Source organism: Pipra filicauda, unplaced genomic scaffold (genome assembly GCF_003945595.2).
Source record: "Pipra filicauda isolate LSUMZ 115617 unplaced genomic scaffold, ASM394559v2 scaffold211_size2331000_pilon, whole genome shotgun sequence".
NCBI classification, from domain to species: domain Eukaryota; kingdom Metazoa; phylum Chordata; class Aves; order Passeriformes; family Pipridae; genus Pipra; species Pipra filicauda.
This window is the reverse complement of record NW_024104323.1, coordinates 2,308,451-2,330,857: the sequence shown is the minus strand read 5'-3', so window position 1 is coordinate 2,330,857 and position 22,407 is coordinate 2,308,451. Positions and strand designations below refer to the sequence as shown.

At 50.1% G+C, this 22,407-nt stretch overlaps 1 long non-coding RNA gene across 2 annotated transcripts; it reads left to right on the top strand.

Annotated features, from left to right (window-relative positions):
- Nucleotides 1-3,085: 3,085 nt before the first annotated feature.
- On the top strand, nucleotides 3,086-16,641 carry LOC113990974. Of its 2 annotated transcripts, none has more exons than XR_005563475.1 (3): nucleotides 3,086-3,149; nucleotides 3,233-4,775; nucleotides 8,445-16,641. It is a non-coding gene; the product is annotated as an uncharacterized LOC113990974 (long non-coding RNA). The 2 variants fall into 2 exon arrangements; XR_005563474.1 differs by having other exon boundaries at nucleotides 3,092-4,775; nucleotides 8,445-8,605; nucleotides 9,721-16,641.
- The last annotated feature ends 5,766 nt before the right edge of the window (nucleotides 16,642-22,407 follow it).

Below are 22,407 nucleotides of genomic sequence, written 5' to 3'. Positions count from 1 at the left end.
GTCCTCTTATTTCCATGTTACCTTTACACATCTCTTCTTGATACTGTCCTTCAACAAATAGCTTTCAATTTAGATAAAGTCTTTAAAATATTTGAGAGAATGACAGTACCCCTATTTGTAGCATGAACAAACCTTATTCTCAGGCAGCAGAGATTACTAGGCAGTATTGAGGGTTTATTGACAACTGGTTCCCTTGCTAAATCATGACAAAAATGAATGGTTAAAATTATAATTACAAATCAGATCCTGCCACCAGCCTAAAGTCACAAGGAGCTGACTTGGTACCAATGAGGAAGCAGAAACCTCTAGTGAGGAGTTCCTTCCTCTAGAGGAAAGAAAAGGGATTGATGGTTCATAATAATGGTTAGCATTTCATATTAAAAAATAAAAAAACTCTTTCCAGAATGCTTAAAAAATACGTGTTTCCTTAAAACTTGCTGCTTTTCCCAGTTTCCAAGACTCACCTTGCATTTTTGTATGACATTCTAAAAGAGCCCAACCAAAGGGACACCTCTCACGTCCCAGAGATACAAACCATGTCTAACAACCATCAGAATTCTGTTTGAAGGGCACTTTAAAATAATTTACTGGACCCATTGTATGCACCAAATTTAATAACAAAGATATTCTGGAGTGGAAAGTCGGGCTGGAGGCTCCCGGTGGCAGTGCCTTTGTTCAGATTAAATTAAGCATGTTCTCCAAGGCACTGGAGCAGGAACCCTGAGATAAGGCTGCCTGTGCTAACCAAGGATTGGATCTGGCACTAACTTTTTAATGAAGCCTTATTGGGGAGCACAAGGTTGTAGATGTTGCTACTATTTAAATGCCATGTCAAAGGTAAATCAAATTAAGATGCAGCGAGTTTAGACTTGTATTAGATGAATGGGGCTCCTCTGGTGACAGAGAAGTGCTGTACATGCAAATCACGCTGCCCACCCGCCCTTTGGATTGCTGGGGTTTAGGTAATTATTCACTAATCACAAATTAATTCCTGAGCACTTAGCAAATATCTTGAAGTGTCTTTGCATCACTGTCAGGTGCCTGTGGCAAAGCAGGTATTTACTGCAGCCCAGGAGCTGCAGGAGCCTCCTCGGCACGGCAGCTGTCACCGGGAGGGGGCTGCAGTCCACAGGGCCACCAGGGACAGGGAAAAGGGCACCTGCCGAGGAGAGGGTGTTTGGGGTCACAGCAAAGAGGCCTGAGCTCAGAAGAGGTGAGCCAAGGAATTGTGGAACTGCTGCAGGGACTCAAAAACCCTTCTGAGAAGAGCAGTGTAGGGTCGAGGATTTCCTGATTCCAATCTACGGAAAACAGAAGCCAAAAAACGCAACTTTGAGGCCCTGCTCTGTCGTTGGGCTCTAAATCTGTGCCTCCCTCTCCCCAGTATCTGCCTCCCCACCCCGGGACATCATTCATTTCATAAGGACTGCTTGGAACTGCACAAACATGGGACAACTTTTACCCCTTCCTGCTTCACAGACAGCCCTGACACAAGTGCAGCAGAGCACATCCCAAATATTTGGGAAGAGCAGAAGGTGGCAGAGATCTCCAGGTGCAGTAAGAGCATTCAGTACTGCAGGCCTGCAGTGTTCAGAGCTAGATGGTTTCACATCTCTCTAATTACAGTGAACTGATGGAGGAGAAAAATACCCCAAATCATTGTCTGCCAACCTGATTCTGATTTTTCAGAGGCAGAGGGGAAACACAAAAGGCTTCCCCAAAGAGCAGCAAAACTACACTTGCAAATTGAAACTGCTGCCACATTTTCCATGAAACAAGTGGTTTAGAGTAGTAGCAGAGGGTGACGTTTGTTAGAGATTTATATAAACTAGAGGGGAATAAAAAAGGGAACAGATTCTTACCAGGACACTCCTATTGTTGTCATATAAGCTGTACTCCCACACTATTGCCAACATGGGGTGAAATACTGTGGGGGAAAATTAAAAATTTAATTTAATTTTTTTTTAATTAAGTTACATTGAATTTTAATAAACATTTCAAAAGAGAGAAAATTTAAAAAGAGAAAGGTAATAATTCTAGGATCCAGTTTTAATAGCAGATAAGAAAATGAAGTCTTCTTCTTTCTCAGGAAGCCCCACCCTATTTTTATCAAAATTTGTGTTTATTTTTTTTAGCCACAAACAGTCCAACTGCATTTCTGCAAGCACAGCAATCACCCCCCTGGCTGAGGGGCTGTGCTTCCAGGCAGGCAGGGCTGCAGGGGGGTGTAGCCAGGGAGGGAGAGGGTTGGGATTTTTTTCCCACGTTTTCAGCACGAGGACACTTCTCCTTCCCCCCCTGCCCTAGAGATCCCCTGCACTCCCCTGACCTGAGCAGCTGCCCATCCCCACCCACCCTGGCACAGCTGCCTTTGCCTGGCACCCTCCCCTGCTCCTTCCTGGCACCTCAGCCCCTGGTTTTTCCTGCTGAGTTCCAGGCAGGGCGGGGAGGCAGGAGGGACCAGCCCATCCCCGTGTCCCAAGGGCTGAGCTGCAGTGCCAGCACGGCGTGGGGGTGACAGGCAGGAGGGACAGCCCTGCTCTGCACACCCCCAGTGCCACACAGACCTGCAGCTCAGGGTGTGGCAGAGACGGGCAGGGGCACAGCAGTGCCCAGGAAAGGACAGCAGGGGAAGTGGGAGCATCCCACAGGCTTCACTTGAGCTGTGGGCTCCCTCTGTTTAGTTCTGCCCCCCCCCCTTTATAACAGAATTAATTACTATTTTTGCTGAGCCACTTCCCCCTGGTTGTTTCTGCTCAGGGAGCCCGTGCCAGGTTTGAAGCCACCCAGAAGTGCTGCTCACATTACTGCTCAACCCATAACTTCAGCTCCTCTTATTAACAGTGGTATCCACACAGCCCAGGGAAGGGGGGCACGTCACACCCAGAGCTATTCTAGGGTTTGTGGGTAAGTGATCCCCCACTTTTCCTGCAGTTGCCTTTGAAAGACACAGAAAAAACACCATAAGGCTCCCTCCACTCTCGCTGTTCTCTTGAGCAGAGCTTCCCTGTGCGTGGAAGGGTGGCACAATCACACTCGAGGCCCACAGAGAACAGGAAAAAAATCCCTTTTTTTTCTCCTTTGCAGACTTTGCTGATGTTCCTCCAACCCAGAAGCACCGAGGGGGCACAGCTCACGACAGTCACGAGGTGAGCGTAACGCGTCAGATATTCCCACAAACACCACGGCCTTCCCGATTTTCTGTCAACCTGTTTGATTGTGCCATACCCAGGGAACGTGTGACAGAATTAATCATCCTGCTGGGCTGCACACCGAGGGAAGGGAGCAGACGAGCTCTGGCAAGGCTGTTGTTAGCACTGAGAAACTGCAACAAAAAAGAGGCAGACTGCAAGCCAGACGTGTGTCAGTCACCGAGTGAGACACGCTATGATTTATCAACGTAACAACAGTTGACGGGAACATGGATCTCCCATTTCAAAGTGTTGTCTCTGTGTAGATTAAGAGTAGTATCTGTCATCAGGAAACAATGGGGAAAGAAATATGTTTGATAAAAGCAATCCCGTGCTCTCCCGGAGACAGAAACCGCTGTGTCGTTGGAATGGAAGTAAAGGATTGCTCTGCAAGTTCCATCCCGGGCAGCAAAAAGAAAATGTGTTGTGACAAGAGGAAGTGCAAATAATTAATAACAGAGGATCAAATGAAAGGAGTGGCTTTGCAAGGAGTGACTAATGCTGAGTGTGTTCCAGCAGAGCCCGGATTGCACTGTGGACAGAGGAGCTCTCGTGGCCCGGGCGCACAGCAGGCAGGGCCCCGGCCCCGCGGCTCCACGGGGCAGCTCCCCTTTCAAAGGCAGGGCTGCTTTTCCTCTGAGCTCCCCAGCTGCTGCACACGGGGTCCCCAGCACTGCAGCACTCTGGCTGTTGTGTACACAGAGAGCAACACCAGAGCATCAAACATGGAACAAGCTCGGGAGCGCTTTGCCAGCAGCTGATTACACTGGGAAGTGCATCTCAAAGCAGCAGGGCAGCCGAGTAAAACAAAAGCCACGGAGCCAGTGCTGCCCTGTTGTTTGGCACATCCTTGTGCTTCCCTTAATTCTGCCTCAGAGCTTGGAAGGGAAGGCCAAAGCTTCTTATTTGCTAATTAAGGTTCCACCCAATTCAAACACCCAACAAAGGACATCCCCAAACAGAGGAACCTGCCAGCCCTCCTGGCCCTGCCAACAGGCTGATGTCTCAGTTCAGTGCTCTCCCAACACAGAGAGTGAAAGAGCCCTGGACAGTGGCAAATCCAGCTGTGTGCACACACACATTGTTGTGCTGGCACACACCTCTGATTGGGATCCAAAGGCTTCAGCTCCCTGGTTTTGTTGTGCACACTCCAGACACCCCCCAGACAGGGGTAAAACAGAAAGACATTGAAACAACACAGCTCTATTTTATGGTGTCAAATGGCTAATGACAGTAATTAAGGATTTAAAAGGCCTTTTTCAAGGGGCATTATCTAAGATACCATCATGCCTGTAATCAGTCAGGGAAGAATTGCTTGATCAAGCCAAGAAGGCAACAAAAATAGCCCAACCTCTTGCCATCTGCTCCAGCCACCACATCCCACCCCACTGCCTGAATGCAGCAGTGAGTCACAACAGGACACAGATGAGCAGGTTGTGTCCCTGTCATTTCAGCTGAACGTGCAGGGGCTGTTGAAGTGTTCCAGTGGGCTCCCAAAACAAAACCTGTGTCGTTCCTGGACCAGTAGCTCCAACAGCATTTTGCCTTCCCCCTTTTGTGGATTCATTGTGCCTGTGCAGCAAGGTAAAGCATTAGAGGTTAATCAAAATTTTTGCCTACTATATTAAGTATTTGCATGGGTATTTATTTTGTAAAACATACTGATAAATGATCCATAAAAGCCTTTGGGTAGAAGTCCAGCTACTCCTAGAAGAGCTTTTGGCCTAGCAGCTCTTTTCAGCTACTGTAATAAAAATTAGGCCTGGGATATGGAGTAGACTCTTGAGCAGATTCTTTGCAACAGAAGACAAGTTCAGAGTCAGTGGAGGTTGCCAAATTGTCACAGTTTGAAAAAGAAAATTGGTACATTCAAGGAAGGAGCAATTTGAAGTTCTTATAAAACACTTGGACACCACGATGATGGGCAAAAGTTTCTCCACTCATTTTGCTGCCTCTTATCACTTCCCAGCTGTTTCTTCCACTCTCAGGTAGTTTCAATTTACCCTTCTATTTTTACCCACACAGTTTGCTAACAGCCTTGGAGTTGAGATTCTGCTGGCTTTAGTGATGAGGTGCCAGCTGTGCATCCCTGCAAGCTGCTGCATGGACGACCTTGAAATCTTCTGGAGATGCCTCTAAACATCTCCCAGAGAGCATCTCTCTGTTTTTAGCATTAGAAATATATCACTTCAGAGCATCCAGAGCGTTGTGCAGACGTTTGCCAGGCTAATGCCAACCCAAATCCCTCCCCTCCCAGCCTGTACCCTGTCATTGTCAAAGGAACAGCTCCTCCATCCCACTGTAGCCAGCCTGGGGAGTTCTTTTTGCTTCCTTCTCTGCAGGAATATTAAACCAGAATGAGAATGAAGATAGCTGTTAATTTTATGTCACAGCAAGAAAACTGAAGGTCTTCAGATCACACTTTTCTCCTCAGTCTTTTAATTGCCAAATTATACTTCAAGGTTTGACACGAGTTTCTCACCTCCCTATTTTCAAGCTCCTAGCAAACAAAACCAGACAAAGACACTTTTTCCCCCCCCTGCTCTGCAGAGCCTGCACAATGCTTTAATTTCAAAGAGCTGAAATATTGCTAATTACCAGTATATTCTAACAAAACTTGTGATTTTCCAGAGAGCTGTGTCAAACCAAACCAAATTATAGGTCAGAACATGCCAATCTTTTCATCGTTCTCACGAATTCCCTTTGTGGTTTGTGTGCCCTCCCAACATGTGTCTTCCCAGGTTGTTGGAGCCCCTGGCTGGCACTGCTCAGCTGCTCCATAATTATTCCTCACACCAGATACAGCAACAAGGCATTCACAGCACACTCTTCTCACATTTTCTTTAAACATTAGCTACAATAACAGGAATAGAAAGTGGAGATTCCGAGGCAGGAGACACGGGAATCTGGGTGGGAACAGACAACTAGAAGAATTTTTTTCTAGAAAAAAAACACACAAAAGGGGTGAAAAAAAGATCCTTTCTTTTTTTGGATAAGCACTAGTCTAGACCATGGAATACTCCCACTTCTAGATATGATGCTTAGTAACCTGCTCCTAATTTCCAATTAAAGCTTAATTAAAATAACGGGAATACTCCCTAAATAAGTTACGATGTGACTTCCCATGATCCTCTCCCAGATCCCACACTCTGTCCCTTTGCCATCAGACTTACCTGAACTCTGTGGCATCCCACGACCCTTCCCTGGCATCCACCATTCCCTGCAGCCACCCACAGCCTCCTCCCCTTGGATTAGATCCCACCTTCCAAGATGGAACTGCATGCCCTGCCTCTGGAGAACACCCAGCACCAGGGGAGCTGAGCATCCAGAGCCCCAGCTGGGAATTGCCCAAACAATAAATCATCAAAACCCATTTTTTTTTGCTGCAGATTAATGTTATATAAGTTACTCCAGCCATAAACTATAAACAGCATAAAATGCACTTCTTTGCATTCCAGCGTGTTGGGGGAGATCATAAAAGCACTTAATATATTATTTAAGCCATTTAAGGGAGATGGCACAAGTGCTGTAATTAGCAACAGTTCTCCAAATCCCCATATGCCAGACAAAGGATCACATTCAGCATTTCCAGGCTGGTGGGAGGGAATCAGAACATCACAGAAATTAAATGGCACACACTGCTTTTTTTCCCCCTCTGCCAATCTCAGCAGAGCCTGTGTCTCACTCCAGCCTCCCTCCTGCACCATCATGCAAGAGACTGAAACCATCCCCTAAAGAAGATTGGCCTTTTTGGTCTCATTATTTGAGGCATAACAGGGTGTTGAAGGCTTTAAGAAAGAGAACTGAAGCCACTTCTCCTGGCAGTGACCTTCTGCAGGCTGGAGGGGAAATTCCTTGCTTTTTCCTTTTAATAAAACCAAAACCAAAAGAAAACCAAAACCAAAACCTGAACTTCCTCTGGAAAATCCATGGACTGAAGTGTTCAGTGGAAGTTTCCAAGCTCTCCAGTCCTTGGTGCCCAGGGGTCAGGCCCAGGGCCAGAGCAGGAGGGAGGCAGGATGGGCACGCAAAGGGCACCGGTGACAACGGAGGGACAGGGCCTGGCCAGTGCCAGCAGCCTGAACTCACCACCTCGTGCCACCCCAGCACTCACCACGTGCCCAGAAGCCTCACCCCAGCCTGGTGGCACCACTGCCCTGGCAATTCTCCCAGTCTGACACTCCTGTGCCAGGAACAAGATCACTGGGGGCAGGTGACAAAATGTGCCAAAGGAACAGGGAGAGAGGGACAGCTTGAGAGGCTCTGCCAGGAAGGGAGGCTCTGAAACCCAGGGTGCCCTGACTGCAGGAGGGGAGACACCTGAGGCAGGGGGGTCTCCTGGCTCTGGGGCCCACTTGCTCTGACCAGTTGTTACTTCCCATCCTCTTCCCACGCACAGATACCAACATGGAAAAGGTGTTTCCCCAGTGAGTCCTTCAGAGAAGAGCTTCAAGACTGGGAACAGATAACAGGACAACCCCTTCTGGTGGCCTGACATTTGGTTTCTCTGTATTGCAGAGAGAGGAAAATCCCTTTGTTCTTCTACAGCTTCTCTTATTTTTGCATCGTCTCTCCCTCATTTCTTTTTGTTGCTCCCTGTGTGGGCTCCAGTTTGACTTAGCCAGCTCTGTGCACATCTCCCTGATCCCCTGCCATCCCCTGTCCTGTTCCCTGGCAGATGGGAACCAGTCTCCTCCTTTTCCAGTCCTCTCTGACTCACTGCTGGGCTGGGGGGCAACCTTGTTAGGGAGGGGAAGTGAGCAAGGCAGATATCACCCAGGGAGCTCATATTATGGGATCCAAAAAGCTAATAGAAGTCAAATAATTTTCACTATGAAGAGACAGCCAACTTGTTATACCAGTGGCACCAAAGGGATGGGCTTATTAACATCTCATTAATAATGCCTATTTCAATTTGCATAAAAACTTATGAAGCACAATAAGAAGAAAAGCCTTTAACTATCTTGTTTCTCACAGGGTGCACGTTGCAAAGTGTGGAGGAAGCTGATAATGCTCTTTCAGTTCCTGAGGACTTCAAGCAGCTTAAAAAAGTTTTTTGACATGAGCAAACACCATCAATAAGCTCATGAAGAGCTGGCTGAGAAGCCAAGGACAACACTTACCAAAAAGCAGCTCCTGTGGCATGTTGAGATGCCTCTGACAATGCCACATAGAAACAACAGCTGGCCCAAATTCCCCTTCACATCTCTTCCCCTCAGACAAGTTATTAACTTGAGCTGTATTTATCTGCAGGGAGAAGACGGGTCTTTGGTTGGCTGTGAAAGTTTTCGTCACCCCCAAGCAACAGGAAAGGAATTTCCAGGTGGAATTAGCAAAGCCTCCACCCCTACAGTCCAAGCAGCTGCTGAGTATCACTGATCATTCCATCAAATGGAGCATTCACCACCCTCCTGGTAAGAACAGGTTACTGGAAAACATTCCTCGTTACAATTCCTCTTTGGCATCACATTGCAAGACATCTGGCACTGATGGTTGGAGTTTGTGTTTAACTAAACCACATGGACAGGCAGGTGGTTTAAGTGTAATGCAAAATAGCTGCATATTTATCTGCCTTTATCAGCTCTCCTTCCTGTGATCTCTCAGTAAATAAATACCACATCAGCTGCCTGCACGTACCATAAGCACCCAGATCCATCCCATCCCACGTGGTAATGGTGCTAAATCTGCCCAGAGCAGCAAATTACAAACAGCAGCACACCCAGAGCATCTTCCCAACTGCTTCCTCTCTGGCTCCCTGCCTGCTCTGCACTGCAAGACTTGGGTAATGTTTGCACTTGCACAGCTCCTGGAAGATGAGGACACTCAAATACAGAAATTAATATTCACAGGAGAGCTGTCAGGGGAAAGGGAAGCGTTTTCCCCGAAGTGCACTGTTACAGTACAGTGTGTTTGACTGGCACCTGAGCTCCTTGCCTTCCCAGGGAGAAACAGGAGATGCATAATCTGTTTGTACTCTTCCCCATCCAACCAGAACACCCTTTCAAAGGATTCCTGCCATCAGCAGGCAATATAATCCCACGGATTTACGTGGCTGTGGTCGGTGTTACGCCACCTTCCAACAGGAGAGGCTTCAAAGCAGGAAGCAGAGTTGTGTTCCAGAGGAGAGGGGGAAGCGGGACAGCCACAACCTTGGGAGGGCTCAAAGACACATCTCGTGCCTGATCTCACAGCAGTGAACCAGGCTGATGGACAACTTCTAAATCCAGTGAGAGCCTCAGAGGAAGCCTGGCCAGAGAAGTCCATCTGTGCCTCCCACTTGTATATTCCTGGCTTTGGCTGAGCTCTGAGCGCCGCGGACACTGAGAGGTGGAACAAAGCCTTGGGTTTTCAAGGGGAACTCAAGGCCTTCTCAATCCTCTGAAAGGCAAAGTGTACACATGATAAGCCAAGAGAGCCATTCCATGCTGCAGTCACATGCTGTGTGGAAGCTGTAATCTCACAAGGACACAGATATGGCCATGCAAATATGGGTTATGCCTGTGCTAACAACCAGCTTCTGTCCCCACAGCTCCTGAGTGGCCTCTAATCTGGCTGCTAATGCAGGTGAAAGCTCGTGCTGAAGAAGCTTCATTTCTCTTGTGCTCCCATTAGCCAGGAACCTGCTGCCCTTCCATCCCCTGACTTGAGAGGTGAGGACATAAAATGGCAACTTCTGGGATTACATCTTTGGAGGTGAAAAGGAGAGGAGCTGCCCCAGAGGGGACGGATGTCACCATTGCAGGCAGGAGGAGCAGCAGGAGGGCGGTTGGTGTTGGGAAACCAGCTGCATTTTCAACATCCCCTTCAGCCAAACCACCTCTAAGAGTCCTCCCAAGAGCCAGGCTGAGGCAGCCCAGCTCCAGCCAGCTGTGCCATCCCACTGCTTCCCTCTGCAGAGCTCACCCTGGGTACAGCAACAACACTCTGGGAAATCCCAGCATGGGCTAAATGAGCTGTAAACCTACCTCAGATGGTCCAAGCAAACCCAACTGCACAGTGGGAGCAGGGAATTGCCTTTGCATCTGCCTGGGAGAGGCTCCTGCACCCAGAGCTGGCAGCAGAATCTGAGACAGGGGAGGAAGAAAGCAGACACAGGAGGGAAAAGGCTGCAGACATCTTGAGGGGAGGGCCTGTCTCCATAGATGTTTGTCACTGTGGAATTCAATCGTGGGTAAAGGCCAAACTTCCCTCAGACAGCCTGAAAACAAGGTCCTGTCTCTGTCTCCAGACCCAGCAGTGGGTCCTTCCCAAGGTGACACCTGCCCAGGGCTCTGGGCCCCAAAACCACCCAGAGCTCAGCCAAGAGCCCGGGGATCCCCCAGAGAGAGGGGCCTTTGTGCAGCCCTGGGCACGGCTCTGGGTGCCAGAGGCGACTGGCACAGGAGCCCAGTGGGGTCCCAGCTGCAGCAGTGACACTGATTGTCCAGGGACACAACAATGGCACTTGTCTGACCGGGCAGGCCACGACCAGCCCAGCGTGTTTCCCTTTGGGAAAGCATTTCGCCTGGAAGTGAATTTCCAAAACAAATGCCTCTAACTCCAAGCCTTTGCAGACTTCCTGCTGGCAAGGGCAGTTTGTTCATTCCAAAAAGGAGAGCTTTAAAAGAGATGTCACCCAGGAGAGAGAGATCTCACTGCTGTTGGCTTTCACCATCATCTGGGAAGGAGGCAACCTTGAATTCCCATTGCACTGGGATGGGGATTGAGGTCTCAACTCCAAGCAGCTCCCTGAAAACACCCAGGGTGCAGCCCAAGGTCCCTGTTCCCCATCAAATGGGACCATCCCCAGCTCAGGGCAGAGCTTCCCCACAGCACTGGCTCAGCAGGGGCAGGGGGAGAGCTGAGAAAGACCCATCTTGGACTTGCTGGTACAGAAGCTGTGGAGGGAAACTGTGATTGCCCACCCCAGGAGCTGCACCCACACTCCCTGACAGCCAACCCAGCCCAGCCAGGGCTGTGACTCAGAGCTGCACTTTGCACCCTCAGAGGCCACACTAATCCTGACTGATGCCCAGGGACTGGTGCTGCACCCACTGCAGGTGCAGACCCTGAGCCCCAGAGATCCCGAGCTCCCACAGCTGCAAACAAAGCAACCCTCTGAGGAGCAAGATGTCAGGGAGGGAAGGACTTCTCTTCCTACACACTTCAGCATCTTCTCAAAGGCAACATAAGCTGGTGTTGAGGTCAGTTATGTAAGTGCTGCTTTCCAAAGGAGGAGTGGAGGAGTTACCTACACAGGGGAGAGCAGCCCTTGCCCCTTTGCAGGAGAAAATATCCCCATCCCCAACCCAGGGAGGTGCACACTCAGTGGCTGAGGGTTTGGGTTTGTCACAGGTCAGCCACAGCCCCTTTGCCACCAATAAAAGCTGCAGACAGAACACCCTGGGGTTACAGTGACCCACAACCACACATTTCCACCTCACCAGTGGCTGCCAGCCCGTGTTTGATTGGTGCCATTAGCAATGGGTGGCCATTGTTTACCCTGTAATTTATTAGAGGCAGCATTTCCAAAAGGGACCTAAAGTAGGCACCTAATTCTTATGGACTTTTAATGAGCATTGAACACCTTCATTAAGCAGCTCTGAAAACCCAATCTGGAATGATTTGGCAGGAACAAAACTGCCCCTGAGCCTCAGGACAGGGTTTGTCACTGGTGGTTTTTTAAAGAGAGGGTGAAAGGTTTGCATGAGCTGGAGACTGACCCATGGATCTGGCCGTTTGTAGATCACAGAGAAGGACCTGGGCAGCTCAGGGGAGGAGACAACTGTTGTATTGGGCAGAGAGGGCTCCACCAAGCAAGACCCTGATCATCTGCACAGACACCCTCCATCAGGACACATTGAGAGGGACTGAACAGTAGAAAAAGTCAGTGGCACCTCAGGTGAGAAAGAGAGAGGGAACAAATAAAACCCAGGAGTTTGGCAGAGGCAGCCAAAAAGCAGGACAAGACACTTCATTCTGCAGCTTTCAGCAGGAGAAGACACTGAGCCCTGGCAGAGGTGAAGGGTCACCCCTACCCAGAGCTCTGTCCCCTCTCACCCAGCACTGGTGGCACCACAGCAGTGACACTCCCAGCACAACGGGCTCCTGGACACAGACTTTGGCCCTGCATTTCCAGGCACTGGAAGGGAGGTTGGATATCAACAGCAGACTTGCACAGCTCGATCCAACTGCCAGAGAATCACAAGTCACACAGATAATTCCAGCAGAGGCCACGTGGCACCTGGTCCTGCCCAGCACGAGGGTTTCAATGTGCTGCCCACCAGCAACACCCCTGGGCAAGTGAAGGGGCTCCTGTGCAGCCCCCTGAGCTCATGGATCACCCTTTCCATGCTTAGGGAAGAGCAGCTTTCACCTTTATAGGCTTGGGGGAAGAGGAGAAAAGCGACTGGTTCAGGGAAAGCCTGTGTTTGCCAACAATCATTTCTGTGCCTGAGCATCTCCTACAGAAGGGAAGGAAACTGCAACAGTTCCCTGGGAATTCAGCTCCAAAGGGTTAAAACACACTTAAGCACACTCAGAGCCAACCATAAAGGTATCTCCTGAGCAAAGGCTGGGCACACCAGGAAGTTCAAAGGTCCACAAGAAATACACACTTCCAGGAGTTCATTAAAAAATAATTAGAAGCAGGTCTACAAAAAAAAAAAAAAAAGTCAACTAAGAAATTGTTTTGAATAAATTAGAAAACGGGGACAGGCTTGTTGGGTCACTGGGACACTGCCTGCTCCGTGTCAAAAGGGAGCTGTGGTCATTTGATAGCTGGCACTGATAAGGCCACAAATAAGTTTGAGGCTGCAGGTTCAGAGCTCTCTCCTGCAGTTAGAGAGACCAGCTACAGTTTTTGCTCTTAGTTTGTGGGGAAACAAACCCATTTATTTACTTTTAAGGCTGCAAAAAGATTCTCCACCGAGGAGGAAATCAAACCTACTGTGAAGAGAAAACCCCAAACACGAATTCCTGTTGGGAGACACTCGAGATTCAGAAGAGGCATTAAAAAAGCAACTGCCAGCTCAGGGAGGCAGGTGGTGACAGGTGCTCCTGCTCCTTAAACCCGGGGAATGGAGCTCCATTTCCAGCACAGCCCTTTCCAGAGGCTTGGGACACGACCTCTGCTGAGGACAAGCCCCCTCAAAACAAGGACTACGGAGCAAACAACTCCCTAAAACACCTTCCCATCCTTTTGCTCTCCGTAACAACCACGACCAAACCACACAACTCCACATCTTCCTTTCCCAAGGGTGGAAAAAAAGGCAAAGCCCAAGCGGTGGGTGAGAGGAATTAGTCAGGGATGCAGCGGGATGTGCTGGGGACGAGCTGCCTCCAGAAAGGCCACAGAAGTGACAAATCCCGCCCTTATGTAACGGGTGACAAACGCCTTTTGTTATGCAAGACAAGTGGGAGAAAAAGAAGCATCTTTGCCCTTTGTGGGAAGGGAAGAGCAGGCGGCTCCTGCTCGAGCACAAACAACAGGCTGCGGATCCCGGGGCACCGGCACTGCAGGAACAGATCCTGGGGAAACGCCTCGTTATTGGGCTGAGCGAGCACGAAAACACGGGGTCGATATTGAATTGGTCAGTGATTGAGGATGTCAGCGCGGTAACGTGGTGATTTGGTGGGTTTTCTTAAGGAGAGAGGCTACAGGGCAGCCAGCCCTAGCCTTGCTCCCTAGTCATCTAAAATTAGGGATCCCCCTCCCCTTTGCTCCATACTTGGGCTTTTAGGGTTTTTTAAAAAATTAAAAATTTAAATCAGTATTCACATAATTTAATTAATAAAAATAATAATTAAAGAGCTCCACACATCTGAATTTAAACATTGGTCCCAACTCCTTGTTTTCAGACTTGGTGCAAACCCCAGACCCACTTGGGGATGGAACGCACTTGTCAGCTTGGAGCTGGAACGGGGCATCCTCTCCCCCTGCAATCTGCTGGCTCCTGAAGGCTGCAGAAATCAGATCCACGACTTGCTCTGGGGAAGAAATCAGGCTCTGGGCTCTCGGAGACTCTGCAAAGGTTTGTTTAAAAAACAAAACAAAAAAAACACCAAAAAAACCCCAGCCAAACAACTGGCGAAAGGAACGTTATTTTCCCCTGGGATTACCCAAGGGCTGCACAGCAATCCGCTCCCCATCCAGCTGTGCGGTGCCTCCACCACTCCGCTCCCCATCCAGCTGTGCGGTGCTCCCACCACTCCGCTCCCCATCCAGCTGTGCGGTGCTCCCACCACTCCGCTCCCCATCCAGCTGTGCGGTGCTTCCACCACTCCGCTCCCCATCCAGCTGTGCGGTGCTCCCACCACTCCCGCGGAGCTCAGGGACCCGCCCCCGCCGTGCTCCCAGTGCCACACGGCGACAGTGACATCCAGCGGCAGCGACACCCGCCCACAGCAACCCGCGCCCGAGCCTCGGCCACCTCAAATGCCTGGGAAATTCCAGCCCCCTCAGGGTGCCGGGAAGGGCTTTGGCTTGAAAACACAGGTTTAGGTGCTGGGTGCCAGCACGGAAGGACAGACACCTCCCAGGGTGAGGATTTCACCACTCACCTCTCAGCCCTTTGCTGCTTCCTCCCAACAGCCCCACGGTTGAGCAAGAGCTGTTGCCCAGGCATGAATCAACCTGGGGTGCTTTGCTCACAGAAATATCTCCAAAAGTGGGGGTTTGTTCTTTTGTTCGGTTTTTTTTAAGCCATTTTGCTGTCCTTCAGCAAAGCCCAGCTCGGTTCCGGGACTCACAGGACAGACACGGCAGCAGCTGTAAATCAGTTGTTGCCTCCTCAGTGACCTGCAGGGACACAGAGAGAGTCACCTCCACCACCCCTGTGAAGGAGGGACAGGTGAGGGCCTGGCCCAGCCAGTGTCACATTGTCACCGAGCAGGAGCAGCCTTTCCCTGCTCCCCTGGAGCAGAGGGATGAGCAGAGGGATGAGCAGGGAGGACGGGATCCGTGCTGGGGCTGCAGCAGTCGGGCAGGGAGAAGAGCAGGAGGGAGTGGGGACTGAGACATCCCAGCCAGTGGTAATTAGGGTGTCTCCCCAGAGCAGTGTGGATGTCAAAGCATAGCTGTGGTTTGCCTTTGGGCCCACCCCAGCCAGGCCACACGTGTGTGTTCCACTGCAAAAATGCAGCCAGACCTGTCGCAGGGGTGTTTGGCAGCCAGGTCTGGGAACCTCAAAGGGGGAATGCAGCAGGGATGGTAACAGCCACTGCTGACAGATCAGCTCTGCCACAAACAGGTGCCACAGCCTGCCCAGGGAAGGAGGGTTTGTCCCACACGAGCCTCTTTTCAAGCAGCTGAAGTACAATCACACATCCTGTGGGAGCTCTCACACACTTGGAGCCATCTTGATGTTCATCCCCTTTTCTCCCCAGTCTCTCTCTCTCTGCCCCTAAAAAAGTCCAGTCTGGGCTGTGACAACTCTGAGGGAGCACTTCAAACCCAAACTGGCAAACTGAGAGTCAAACCCCCAGAGCTGCCAGACAGAGGCTGAGGAGGAGTCCCACAGTGCCCTGCTGGCTGTGGCTCCAGGGATGATCCTCCTCTGCTTGGCTGCTTCCCTGGAGGAACAGGGAACCCCCCCCAGCCAATTCCTGCACCAGGAAATGCACCCGAGACACAGAGCACGGGAAACACTGGAAACCAGAGCACTTGGAATGGCAGGAACATCCCAAGGGCCTGGGGCTGCTCCTGCCTGTGAGCCTGGGTGGGCCACAGAGCAGCTGCTGTCCCCGGGGATTCCTGAGGACACGGACTTGGGGATGGAACCAAATGTGGAACCCACCCAGCCAAGCCCCAGAGCACAGACTGGGCTCACCAGTGTCACTCCTGCCTTCCACCTGGGGGGTTTTTGTTTCTGAGGTTCCCAGACAACATCAGGAGACCAACAGAAAGACAGAACTTGGTTAATACAGCATCACCACCTGCACAAAAAGCAGGGAATAAAGATTGTCTCCATGGTTTCCCAAAACCACAAACCCCTGCAATACTTGCAGCATCATAGCAACAAGCTTGAGCCCAGCAACATGGAAATTCTGTTCCTTGAAACCACGTGACCTTATTTATTATTATCCTGGAGATTCCCAACAGTTGTGCCCCAGCACTGAGGCTGGATTGGGGCTGTGGAAGTCCCAGACCTACCTCCAGTGCATTGTTCCTTCTGTGTAAACCCCAGTGGAGGAGCAGTGTTTGGAGGAAGCAGCAGCTGATCCTTTCCTTGCTGTGGCAAAAACCCTCTTCAGGGGATTGGGCATTGCTGGGTTAGGGTTGGGCTTGATGATCCTAAAGGTCTTTTCCAGCCTGAATGATTCTGTGATTCTGAAAGATCCTGGCTGGGCTTTGGGGTTGGACAGACCTGACTGATGGTGGAATCCAGGATTTAAGGAGACATCAACAGCTTGGTACAGAAGTCTTTTAGTCTCCTAAAAAAACCCCAAAAGATCCTTCACTCCCACATGCTGAAGCTGGGATGGGTGGATGGGGCTCAGCTTCTGTCTTCAGGAGAGCAGAATATTTCTTGTAGCTGAAGGTAAACCCAGTGTAGGAGCACATGTGGCTGCATCAGAAAAATCCTGTCTGCCCTCAAAGTGTCACACTTGTTTAAGACAGAACTGAGCAAGATTAAAGGCTGCTCAAGACTTGGATTATCCTACAATTTTTCCAGTAGGACATGAGGTGACTTAGAAGTGACAGGAAAGCTCTCCAGGAAAACTGAACTCTGCCAGAAATAACCTCGGTTTCCTGACCAGGTGATGTGGGCAAAGAGGAAAGATTCACCTTCAAAGGTTCCTGTTCCAAGTATGATCAGAAAACCTTTGGAATAAACCATGGATGCACCAGTGCCCCTCACAGGGATTGCATTTTCCTGCTGTTGGATTTTGGAAGCTGGTGGGCAGCAGCACTACCAGAGCAGACCTGACAACTGGGATGGGCATTTCCTGGGCTCTTTTCCATGAAACATCAGGGAATTCATGGAATTGTTGCACAACCTTGGCTTTAGCTCTTAAGGAAACTAAGATTTGAATGCATTTTATAAAGTGTCAATGAGTAACAAACCACAGGGAAAAACCACCCAAAATCCCATTTCCCTCTGCAAACCACAACCTGAAGGGATGGAAACAAAGGCCACTGGTGACAGTTCAGGGCAGTGACACACATTTTGTGCCACAGGAAGCAGAAATGTTGTTCAGGGAGAAACAAAGGATGTCAGGAATAAGCAGAACTTGCTCTGCCCAAAGCCCTGCAGGAGTGACACCGGCACTGTCACCCTGGGCCAGGCAGCCCCGGGGCAGGAGTTGGCCCTGCCAGGGATGCACCAGAGCTGTGCCAGCCAGGAGGAGCTTCAGGAAGTCCAAGGGAGCATTTCTCCTGATGTCTGGAAAACCCCAAAGCACCCAGAGCCCAGCCAGCCCCAGGCAGGTTCTGGGGACTGTGGTTCTGTTTGTCACAGGAGGAGGAGCCGATCCTCGCTCAGACCAACGGGGAGGAAAGTCATCCCCGGGAGGAACTGGGTGTGTAACCCCCAAAATCAGCACAACAGCCTCCCACCTCCCTTCCCCCTTCACCTGGGCACAGCAGTTGTGGGGTTGCTGCTGTTGATTCTTCCCTGGTACCAGCTGAAGGAAACAGAACTTTTTACAGTCTCCTGTGTTGGCCTGTGCTCAGCAGCTCATCTTCAGCACTTCCAAAGTGTCACCATTTCCCTGGGGAAAATAAATGCCCATCTCAGCCCTGTGGGATGAGGGACTATGGGTCACTGAAACAACTCAAACCTGAGGATTTGAAAATAAACCCCCCTAGAAAAGCCCATTTTCAACCCCCCCTGTGCTCAGGCAGCCACACGAGACACTTCCCTGCTCACTTGCACGAAAAACTTCCATATTTCCACAGCTACTTCAGAGGGGGACTAAAAGACCAACATGCAGGGAAGGAGCTGGGAAGGATCCACATCTTGCAGGTAACACAGGCTCCCACTTCACAGGTACCCCCCAGGCTCATCCCACAGCCCCCATCCACAAGGATTTGCCCACAAAGGCTGGAATCAACACCTTTTCTTTGCCGAGGCAGGAACGTGCTGGGAGCAAAGTTTGAACCAAGTCAGTGCAGATACCTCAGGCTGCAGGAACACTCTATTTATTAGGTCAATATTTCAGTTGAGCAATACAGTTACAGAATATCACAATGCTGGTTACAAACAGGGGATGGTTCCATGGGCACAGACAACGCCGGGCTCTGCAGTCAGGGGCAGGGGGACACCAAAGTCCACCCTGACACCACAGGGAGGGTGGTCTGCAAGGTCTGGTCATGAGCAAGAGACTTTTATATAAATGAAAGTGGCACTACAGGCAGAGATTCTGGTTTAGAGGTGGGTTTGTGTGAGTATTTCCATTTATACAGTTATACAGTTCAAGCAACACCTTTTTTTTCTTTCTTTTTTTTTTTTAAATGCTATTAAATTAAAATCCCCTGTAGTTCAATAAAGTATAAAAATAGTACTGAACCTGGTAATATTCAATAAAATGTAGAGTTCATTCACATCATTAAGTAGTAAAGAAATTGTAAAGTTGTAGTTACCATGGCAACATTGCTTCCCAGAGAGGGATACACAGAGAAGTTACACGTATGGTACCTGCGACGATTATTGAGCGATCCAACACTGAACTTGTGCACCACAGACCGAGTTTCTAAATAGCTCTATATATTTATATAGTATATATCTTCTTCATCTTAAAATTTACTTCTGAAAAGAAAAAAAAAAAAAGAAAAAAAAAAAAAAAAAAAAAAAAAAAAAAAGAAAATGTGCACTTCAACAAACTCACTAAGGCCACTCATGCTATAGATAGCGAGGAGAGCGCCAGACGAGAGCCCAGAGCACACCCAGCCTTCCACCCCCCAGGGACACCTGTGTCACTGCCCAAAACGTTCCTGAGATTGAGGGACAAGAGCATTCCCAGCGCTGCCAAGGCTTCTGTGGGAATTGTAGTTGATTTCTAGATGGAGGGAGCCCCGAGGCCCTCGCAGGGCCCAGCGGCACGAGGTGACAACCCCCCCAGCTGCAACTGCGTTTGGCCAGGAATTCTCTTAGGAAACTTGGGAAAACAGGGAGACAACGGTCTCTAGGTAAAACCAGGGAGGATCTGTGTGAGGGGTGGTGACAGCAATCCCTGCCCTGTGTCACCTGCTTCCAGCCCGAGCCACGGCCCCACCACAGCACCCAAGGGGACGTTTGCCAACAGTTTGCACCCTGTTTGAGGCACCTTTTCATCCTCTGCCACATGGAGGGCTGGGAAAAGGGAACTGACTTCCATGTGCATCTTGCACCACGAGAAGCAGCACCTCGAGCGAATTCCAGACTGCAGCACATGGACAGGAAAACTTCCTTTGGAGAGTCACAAAAACATCCCTGTGCTGGCAAGCTGGAATTCAACAAAACCCTCCAGAACAGTTTAACAAAACCGGTGTGCAAAAAGGAAATAGCCTGAAACCAAAGGTCTGGCTCCAGAGCAGGGAGTGAAGCAGCATCCAAAGAGCTGGACACCAAGGCAGACACAGACACTCCCTGGTTGGAATTATTCTGCTACAACAGTGACCAAACAACTGTTAGGGGCCAAATTAATTACTGGTTTGTTTACTTTGAGCAGCTGAGGGACTTGCAAAGACATTTCCCCCTCCCCTTCTGTCAGCTCTTCAAATCCGGGTGTGCTCCCCCTCTTCCATAACATCCGGGGGGAATCTGACATCACCTTCCTCACTCCCTCCCAACTGCACGGAAAACAGGCCTCACCCCTCACTGACCAAACATGGGAGGGAAATATTAAGGGTTTAACTTCATCAACAGTGAAAATAATTTCCCTCAAGGTGCCACCCCTCCTCCCCACTGCACCCGGTGACTCTGGGGGGATTCATTTACTCACCTTCAGGCAAAAGATGCATGTCCACAGGATTTCCACTCCCAGGTCTCCCCTGTCACTGCCAGCACCAAACAGCCCCTGTGCAGCTGCCAGGGGGTGTTTTGTGTGCCTATAAATGCCAATAATTAATTCCCTGTGTCCAGGGTTCCATCGTGCCAGGACTGACACCATATGGAAAACTGCTCTGGGGTACGGCCAGAGGGGACACCTGGCAGGGCACTGGAAAACCCCAGAGTAGGGAGAACATAGGGAATTACACCCCCTGCTCCTGGAAAACCCCACAGGATAGAGAATGTAGGGAATTGCACTCTGCTCCTCCAGCTCTGCCCAGGGCAGTCAGGCAGTGCTGGAGCCCCACTACAAGATCGACCCACACTGGCCCAGAGGGACAAGTCCTTTCCCTGCCTCTGGCACCATCCCATGGGGCTCCAGCTTCCTCAGACACATCCAGCTGGAACAGCAGAGACGGGAACACACATAAGGGCAGCACAGCATTCCAGACTGGCTCCAGGTGCCAACAGGGACACTTCCAAGAGCTCCATCAGGGGGTTCTGTGCCATCCCAGCTCCCGGGCGGGTCCTGAGCCCCAGCAGGAGAAGCTCCCAGAGCCAGAGGAGCTCCAGGGCAGCTGCAGCCTCATCCTGCCAGCCCCAAACAGCACCAGCCGTCGGCACAGCCCCCTGTCCCACAGGAGGGAGCTCAGCCCAGGGCTGGGAGCTCCTGCAGCCACGGGCAGAGCTCAGCAGAGCCCTCCCGGGTCACAGCACGGCCCAGGCACAGCTCCTGGTCACATCCTCTACCAACGAGAATTCTCCGGGAGTTTTAGGACCTTAATTCCTTCCTGACAAGCCAAAGCACCAAGGAGACAACATCCTGAAGTGGCTTTAGGAAAGGAAAAGGAGTGACCTCTACCAGATTTGAGACTAAAGCCACCGATGGGACACGTTTGGTTGTGGGATGAACCTGCCCTGGCTGAAGGCAAACATGGAGCAGGGACACAGGGCAGGGCTGGAACAAGAGATGGTGTCAGTCAAACAATGCTCCTCATCCCAAACACGACCTCGAGAGCCCTGAGACTCCTTAGTCAGAGGCTGGACATGGAGACTCCGAGTGGATAAAGGATCTCCACAGGATGTCAGGGTAAGTGCAGGGACCCACTCCTGCAGCTCAGAGCCACAGAACCACTCAGCTTCTTCAGGACAACTCTGAGCCACTTCCCTGCCCGAGTTCTGACACCACTGGTACCTACTTGGTTTGACTGTAAATAAGTTTTAATAGGATTTAAGAGCTCATGAGAACGTTATAACTCATCAGGGAGAAAAAGGTTTTGCCTTTTACAGCTGAATTTGTCTGTAGTTCCTACACATCATAAACAAAAACTGCTATAAATAAATTAGATTTTAAGTCCACACATACAGTTGGATTTTCACTGAGCAGCTGCTGAGGCCACACTGCAGTTAAGTCCTAATACCACAGGGGGTTTTATGCAAACCTTTCTTTTCACCTCAGTGAAGACATCCCAAGCATGCAATCATTAATCTTCCCTAACTACACAACTGCATTTTAAAGTTGATAATTACTCAGCCTTTCCCCCCAAAACACACTTGAAGGCACCAGTATATGAACTATTGGCCTATAAAATTTCACTTCTTAAAAGAGCCATTAAATCATGTCCAAAATCTCTACTTCTTCCCTGAAGACCATCCAGCACCTTTCCCTGCCAGAAACCAACTGCAAACCAGACCCCAAAGGGAACACCCAGAGCTGGCCCAGCCCCAGCTGGGACTGGCCAAGGTCCAAACCCCTGAAAACAGCAGGAGAGAAAACTCCCCCAAGCCAGAACCCGCTGGAAGAACTGAGGTACCACCAGAGTCAGGTCTAGTTCACGTCACACAGACTTTCAAATATCACCTCAACACAGAGAAATAAAACAAACCCAGAACAACACCCAAACCCACACCAGCAGGCAGCCCCCAACAGAAGGATTAAGACAAGCCAGTGAGAGAGGCATGGCCAAGGTCTGTCCAGCGAGCTCTGCTTCGGGAAGGAACGGGAAGGAACCGGTTTCTGGTTGTACTGGTGTTTAATGTAGAAATGAAGCATCACAGAAAAAAAAAAAAAAAAAAAAAGACCTGTTGTGCTTTTTGGCATTTTCCACTGACCCCTGTGAACTGTACAGTAAGTTGTGTTGTCAGAAACAGAAAAGGGAACTGGATTGTTATACAAAACTCTTCTGTATAAACAAGGAGTGGCCTCCATCAGCAGGTGAAAGCCCATCAGAGAGGAGAGCAGAGGTGGCTGCAGCAGAGTCGAG